General features: G+C 44.1%; 1 pseudogene; it reads right to left on the bottom strand.

Moving 5' to 3' along the window:
- Nucleotides 1-1,294: 1,294 nt before the first annotated feature.
- Nucleotides 1,295-2,424, bottom strand: LOC116565120 (annotated as a pseudogene).
- Nucleotides 2,425-7,849: the final 5,425 nt, after the last annotated feature.

Below are 7,849 nucleotides of genomic sequence, written 5' to 3'. Positions count from 1 at the left end.
TGGTGGCTCACACCTGTAATCCCAGCACTTTGGGAGGCTGAGGCAGGTGGATCATCTGAGGTCAGGAGTTTGAAACCAGCCTGGCCAACATGATGAAACCTCGTTTCTACTAAAAACACAAAAATTATCCGGGTGTGGTGGTTGCATGTCTGTAATTCCAGATGCTCAGGAGGCTGAGGCATGAGAATAGCTTGAACCTGGGAGGCAGAGGCTATAGTGAGCCGAGATGGTGCCACTGCACTCCAACCTGGGTGACAGAGCAGGACTCTGTCACAAAAGAAGAAGAAGAAGAAAAAAGAAAGAAGAAGAAGAAGACATCATGAACAAGTTGGACTTATCTCCGTGCAAAGATAGTTTAATATTAGAAAATTGCGTTTATCTTATTTGTCATACCAACAAATTGTGGAAAAAATGGGAGCATCTTAGAAAATACAGAAATAACATTTGATAAAATTTAACATCACTTCATGATAACATTTTGTTTTTACTGAAACAGGAGTAGAAAAGGGCTTTCTTAACCTATTTTTTATTTCCCAAGAAAATAAAAACCTGAAACAAATTTGGCAAAATTTCAAGTAAAGCGGAACAGCGGGCCCACAGGTGTTTGTAATGTAATTCCCTGAACTTGTTTTTTTTGTTTTGTTTTGGATCATCTCAATGTTAAATGAAAAAATAATTGAAATAATAGAGGAAGTGATAATGTAGAAAATTCATAAAATGAGACACTAAAGAAAGAACAGAAACAAATGATACTAAAAAATTAAGTAAAAGGGAATAAGATGACTTGTTCATACCACGTTTTAGATGATTAGACAAGAAATATACAAAGGGCTCAAAGAAATGGAAAATAGAAGAGATGAAAATTGACAAGAAAAAGAGAAAGGGGAAATAATGAGAACAAAAGAAGGCAATCTAAACGAAAAGTAGAATGGAACAAAAAGGCAAATTGAATCTAGTAGAGTAGATTTTTGGAAACAAGCGGTGTTAATTTAAAAAAGAAGAGGAAGAGGAGAAGGAGGAGAAAAGAGACAACCTGCTTCTCAGCTCTGATAATACATTAAGCAAACACTGCTTTTCAGGGCGCAAGGGTTTCTTTCCCTCACCTGTAGTAGAGAACAAACTGCTACGCTCACGTCATTTTTTGTGTGTGTTGAAATGACTGGTGTGTGATATTTTTTATAGCCTTCATTTTTGGTCAGCGTAAGTTTCCTTCAATTATTTTTCCATTTCTAGCTGGATTTCATTTTGAGGCTTATCAAAATGAGAATAAAGTTCTACAATTTAGTCATTGTGGATTTCATGTCATTTATGATGAAAATGGAAATGTGTAGTTTATTTAAGAAAATTTTCCTTTTCTATAACATCTAACTCTTCATCTGCATCATCTTCTGCTTGCTGATTGTTTCTTAGTTGGCAGTTACCTGTCCTGTTCCAGGTGCACACTTAGCTGACAATGATCTCTGATGAGGTGACTTTGAATTTGCACTTACCATATCTAAACCAGATGAATAATCTGTGCATACAGAGACTTTTGGAAAACCTCTGAATCATCATCCTCATCCGTCTTTTGTATATTCTGGTAGGCAGCTGTGTAGATCTCTAAAGCTTTGCTGTGAAATAACACTTCAATTGTGATAAATTTGGAAAATGTAGTCTTTATAGTCTATTTTTTGCCTTTCAAAGTTGTCAGTAATTTTCTCTAGATGATGACTTGTTTGAGTTGCATCCCTTGCAGCTCTTTGTAATTCTGTTTCTGCCTTTGCTCCAAAGGAAGAAGGACCAAGCAATTGGTGCAGGCCCAAATCGCTGCTCACGGGACTCCCCTCAGGAATGGAGGTGTTCTGGAACCTCAAACACTCTCAAAGAACCACTCCTCATGTGGTTTCTGGCTGAGCTGCACAGTAACAACCTTAAAAAGCATTTAAAAAAAATGTTTTAAAAACATTTGATTTAAAAAAAAACCCCAAAATTCAAAGAATACAATAACACGTCGATCAGATGGGTTTCGCTGATCTGTTCCTTCTACCTGAGTTAATTGCTTAGCTTCTCGATTCCTTGCTGTGAATGTTGCTTTGAGGTCATCCTGTTTCATTTTTGCAATGGTTCCATAAGCTTTCAAGGGTTCAACCACTTTGACTTCAAGTCTTTCAACTTCTGCTTGTCAATAATCCTGAAGTTTGGCAAACCCATCAGCAAAGTTCATCAGGCCCAGCCTTAGAGGTGGGGTCTCTGTAGCGGCATACGAGTTGATTTCATTCATCAGGAGCTCTGCGTTGTCTTGCTCTGGCAGTTTTCCGCACATAGGCAGCAAGGATTCGGCACAGTTCTCCAAAATGCTTCTCCCCGTTTGAGACAGCTGCTTGCAGTTGTTTGGTTTGAGCGTCGGTTTTCCAGGGTGCGCCTCAGCATCTTGTCTTGCGCACAACCAGGGGCCCTGGGGGAGCCCAGTGACGGGGGCTCTAAGGCAGCTGGGTGCGTGCTAGGGGGCCAGCTGCCCTCACGTCATGATTCTGTGGTTCTGTGATGACTGATGACCTCTTTGCGAAGTCAGAGAGCTGTTAGTCAGGCAAAATCTCGAAGTGGAGATGCAGGCAGCCATCTGCTGGTTGTCATTTTGGGGCAAAAGAACAGATAGATACACTGTCCCCCAAATATCACATGCATGGAAGGATGTTGGAAGTTAATGTTGGTAAAAAAATGATGTCTATGAAAATGTCTTTATAAATTATAACATGCTATATAAGTGGCATTACAATGATCAAAGGTAAAGCAACATATGTTATAAGGGTAAGACAAGATTTGGCTACATAAGCACCTTAGCAGGCCTTAGAACATAAGAAGCTTCATTGACTTCTTCCTTCTCCTTGAGTGCCTGCAGGAGATGAATGAGGCACAATCTCCACCCTCACAGAGTTTGCAATCTTTTAGGGGCAACTGGGTACTTATGTATGACACCAGGCAGACAGTGATGATTGCCATGAGAGCAAGAGCTGCTTCCTGTAGGGGCAGAAAACACTTTCTCTCTACTCTCTGAGGTTTCATAATTGACTCCAGGACAGTAGGCAGATGAAACAGGAGAAAAGACATGCACATTTATTACACGCATGGGGGCAGCAGAGGAAAGAAAAGTGAGTACCTCAAACCCAGTGAAATTTACAAGCTTATCCACTTCTTCATAAAGAGGAGACCAGGGATGTAGGCTGCTTAGGGGAGAGTAACTGCTTTTTGGGGAAGATGAACAGGTGACAGCATATGGCGATGTCTGCAGGCAGCCTGGACTCCCAGTCTCTTCTCCTGTGATACAGTGAATCTTGTCTCTGGAGGAGGAACTGAGTTCCTTTTTAGAAGGTCCATCTTTAAGGAGATAAGGAAAGTTCAGAGACAGCCCCTCCCTATATTTCAGGGGAGAAAGAGGAGTGAGACAGGAGAGCAGGAGGGCAGAGAGGTCTTGGTGCTGAGGCCGTTGTTGAAGCTTTCCAATCTCCTTCACTTCAAGGCGAGCTGCAGGCCAGAGCTCCGTATGTTCAGGTATTGTTTTCTGAGCCCCAGTAATGGTGGGCTGTGACATCCAGGAAGGCTCTGAAGAGGACGTGGCATTCATCTGGCTCTTAAAGGACAGGGAATACTTGAAAAGAAAAAGATAGACAAAGGACTCAGACAAAAGAAATAGTTCTCTTTCCCCTTAGCATAACATTTGGATAATTTTGCTAGTCATCCATCCCTGCCTTGAGAAAACTGAACAGAGGGCAGGCAAATTTGAAAGAAGAGATGAAAATCTGATGTGGAGACCCCCTTAAGGGTCTTTGAATGCGTAGGACCAGCTGGAGGAGAGCGAGGTGTGCAGGTGTCTGTCTAAGCACCACAGCTTGGTTGGGAGCAATCCAAGCCTCAGATCCCCACAGCCCTTTCTTTTCATCCTGCCTCTGGCAATGCATAAACAGGAAACGATCCAGGGGTGGCACTGGCCCAGCCCCTCCCGCCCAGGGACAGGCGAAAGCTGGTAGGTCACTCTGTATCTCCACACTGGTGCCCCTGCTCAGAGGAATTATTTGTGTGAAGCTATCTCCGAGCCCAAAGCAAGCTCATTTATTTATGAATACTTTGTAAAAGAAAGTAGAAATCTTTTATGGGACTACTTCAGAATATTTCATAATGTTACTCCCCAAAACTCGGGTTTATTTGCCTGGCGAGTAACAAACGACCCTCCAGGAAAACTCAGATTTTGATCAATAGGCATTGTGTTACTTGGCATGAGTAAGACAGACACAGGGAATATTCCCCAAAGCCACGTCTTCCTGAGGGAGAGTGGCAGGAGGGTTGGATGGAGTGATGGAGAGGGGAGAGGTGCATCATGGCATGTAGAAGGGCGGTCCCAGTGACCCAGACCCTGTCTGCATACCATGATGGGTCACATGTTACGGTGAAAAAGCTATCGATCCTCTAGGGGAGGAAGACTTTAGCATGGTCATGAAGAAACTTCACTGGGGTTCATCTGTAAGTTGCTGGGGTCTGTCAGGAGCTGATTCCAACCAGCAAGGTGACTGCATTCCACATGGGCTGCAGGGCAAGAGGCTGTGACAGGCTGCTTGCTCAGGTTGATGATTAATCTCCTCTAATCCCTGGAAACCCTCTCTGTCTGCCAACAAAAGTACAAAGCACAGTGAATCCTTTATTTACATGATCAGAGTTCACCATATCTACAATTTCATGCTTAGAATGACCACTCAGAATAGTGATGTTGCTTATAGAGCCAAGGTAATGGAGTTCTCCCGATCTATGCTCCTTGGCCAGTGACCGGCAGTAACTTCCCCCACCAGGTTGATAGAGAACTGCAATGGGACACTCATTTTGAACAACGGATTTCCCTAAGGGAATCAGGGCTGAAGAACTGACACGTTATGAACGTGTTCTTTAGCAAAGCTTGTAAAGTATTTCACAGGCCAAGGTGTATCGGGGTGTCGGTGGGTGTGAAATATGTTAAAGGTCTTGAGTGGCTGATGGGCCAGATCTTGATAGCATCTCTCCTTAGAAATGCAAACTCAGGTCCGACCCTGCACCTCGATTTCCAGGTGATTCATATGCACGTGAAATTTGAAGAAGTCTTGGTTTAGATATCTGTGAGAGGAAGTCATAAGTCACCCTCCTCAAACCCCGAGGAATGTTTCCTAGGAGAAACAAAGTTGAACATTGCTATTTTTTTTTTACTCTGATATTAATGCTGATATCAAATAGGTCAAATACTAATCATTTTCCTTTAATATACTTGATTCTACTAGTTACACCATTTTCTTATAATACTTAATACAATGTAAATGCTATGTAAATAGCTGTTACCCTGTATTGTTTACGAAATAAGGCCAAGAAAAAAGTCTGTACATTTTCAGTACATGGCCAGACCACAGATAAAATGCCTCTTTAACAACTGGCCCTAAATGGCCAAGATTTGATCAACAACTGACAGCTTCTCTAATTTTTGTCCCTGCTTCCAACTTAGGATCAACCAGAGAAAGCCAAATATGCCCCCCTCACCAATCACATAGGAGGCTCGCCTCCGGCCAGCCACCTACAGCTTCCCCAGGCCATGAGCTCCATCAGAGCACACCTGACACCTTCTTTTTCTCTACTCTGAAGCTTTCCCATTCCTCTGCCTTCCTTTGAGTCTCTGCAACAAGACAAGTAATAACGGCTGATTCCCTTGTTGTAGTAAGCTCTGAATGAACAGGCTTTCACAGTTCTCATTTGATTGGTCTTCTTTTTTTTGGCGGTGCGGGGGGACAGAGTCTCACTCTGTTGCCTAGGCTGGAGAGTAGTGGCATGATCTCGGCTCACTGCAACCTCTGCCTTCTAGGTTGAAGTGATTTTCCTGCCTCAGCCTCCTGAGTAGCTGGGACTACAGGCACGAGCTGCCACACCTGGCTAATTTTCTGTGTTTTTAGTAGAGACAGGGTTTCACGGTGTTAGCCAGGATGGTCTCGATTTCCTGACCTCGTGATCTGCCCGCCTCCGCCTCCCAGAGTGCTGGGATTACAGGTGTGAGCCACCGTGCCTGGCCGGTCTTCTTTTAATTTCTACACAATCAATGCATTAAGTGTATATTGAATGTCCTCTATAAGTACGCATTCTGGTGAAGAAGACCTAAGACCTGGACTCAGCAGAGTGGACAATCTAGCTTCCCAACTAGAGGAAACAATAACATGTAAAACTGAACAGCTTTTGAGGGAAGAGTATAAAATAATGAGACAGAGTATTATAAACTGTCACCAGTTTTTGCTACACCATGGACTTCTTTAGGGTGGACACCATGACAAAACGCTCAGGCTGATTTAAACAGAAGTGGCAGGCTACTGTTTCACACAAGTAAGATGTGCAGCTGGGTATGGCCTGACTGAGAGAAGGAATTGTGTCAGCAGCATTCTCCTCTCCACAGTGCTTCTTCTAGCTTGGTTCCCTGCCAGGTGTTCATGGCAGCATCTCCTGACTTCAATTCCCAGAATCTCTGAGGTTCCCCGTCCTGGTTTCTGCCTTTTCGGCTGCAGAGGAAGCCCACTGCACGCTTCAAGTCTTTGGAGCAGCAAATTCAATAAACAGTGCAGGGCCCTCTTTCCAAGAGCCTCAGCTAACTTGGGTTAAACTCCCATCCCTAAAACAGTCATGTAGCAAGGGAGATGGGAAGTGCTCAGTGGCTTGAGCCAATGTGAAGTCACTCTTGCCCCATGAAGAAAGGCAGTAATCTTAGCTCTTTATGCTCCAAAGTATAGCCCAGTGCTTTCAATAAATGACTCTTTTTATGAGATGAAAGGAAACCAAGAAGGGTTGATTTGGTGGGAAGATGAACTCAGAGCTTTGGTAGGGAAGGAGTAAGACCCCAAGGCTTAGGTTGGGGGTAATAGGTAGATGCACTTGAGAGCTCTCACTGCAATATTCTCTGGAATCCTTGAACTTCAGCAGTGGCCCACATGGCCTTATTGGAAGATAGCGGGCCCTTCTAACTTGAAGACCAGATAAGACAGTGCCTTATAAGACAACATCCATCCTCAGGATCTGCCTCTACCTCCACTCTCAGCCACAAGATTCATAATTAAAGTCAGATGTCAGCACAACCTAACTGGGGGAAAGCAGAGCCTGCTAAGGATGAAGAGGAATTCTACCCCCAGGTGGCTCAGAACCTGGCTAATGTGTCCTGGCAGGAGCTGGTGAGTATGCCTGGGAGCGAATCTCCATGGTGCTGGACCAAAGCGTTGGAATATAAAAGTGGGTAAGAGAGTTTTTCCATAAGGGGGCACTCCTCTATCACTCAGGATTAGCTACCTGGCAAGGGTCCCAGAATACGGTTCATACACGTCTTGGATAAGTCTTAGAAACCTGGAGAAAGTGTTGGTCAATGTAAAATGAAGATGGCGGAGCTGCCAGTGCTGACTGTGGAGAAAAGAATCAAGAGGCTCGGAGAAGCGGACATGATAGAATGGGTCTCCCACGTGAGGTCAGTTGACCATGCTTCTGGGGAGAACACTTCATGAATGCAGGTGATAATGAATGCCCTGGTGAGTCTGGAGTCCTAATTAGGGAAAAAGAGTCAGGATGGTGGGTCCAGGGGAAAGAAAAAAAAAAAAGCCGTAAGTTTGCCTTTCTTCATGGTCCAGGACACAGAGCCGTCCTGTGCAGATAACTCATAATCTTCCTGCACCCAGCTATCACCAGACCCTCGGCTGATAGAAAAATGCAAGTTAGCTCACTGCAACCTGGTGTTGTCATACTGCATAAAGCCCTCTTCAGCACACAGCGCAAGCACCACCCTATAAAATCCCCAGCAAGCTTTTGTCTCCTTGCAGTCAGCTCCGCTCTTGCTGAC

The sequence above is a fragment of the Sapajus apella genome, unplaced genomic scaffold (assembly GCF_009761245.1).
Source record: "Sapajus apella isolate SASKATOON/1434 unplaced genomic scaffold, GSC_monkey_1.0 scaffold39, whole genome shotgun sequence".
Lineage (NCBI taxonomy): Eukaryota > Metazoa > Chordata > Mammalia > Primates > Cebidae > Sapajus > Sapajus apella.
Note: the sequence above shows the minus strand (reverse complement) of the source record. Positions and strands in the feature narration are given on the sequence as shown.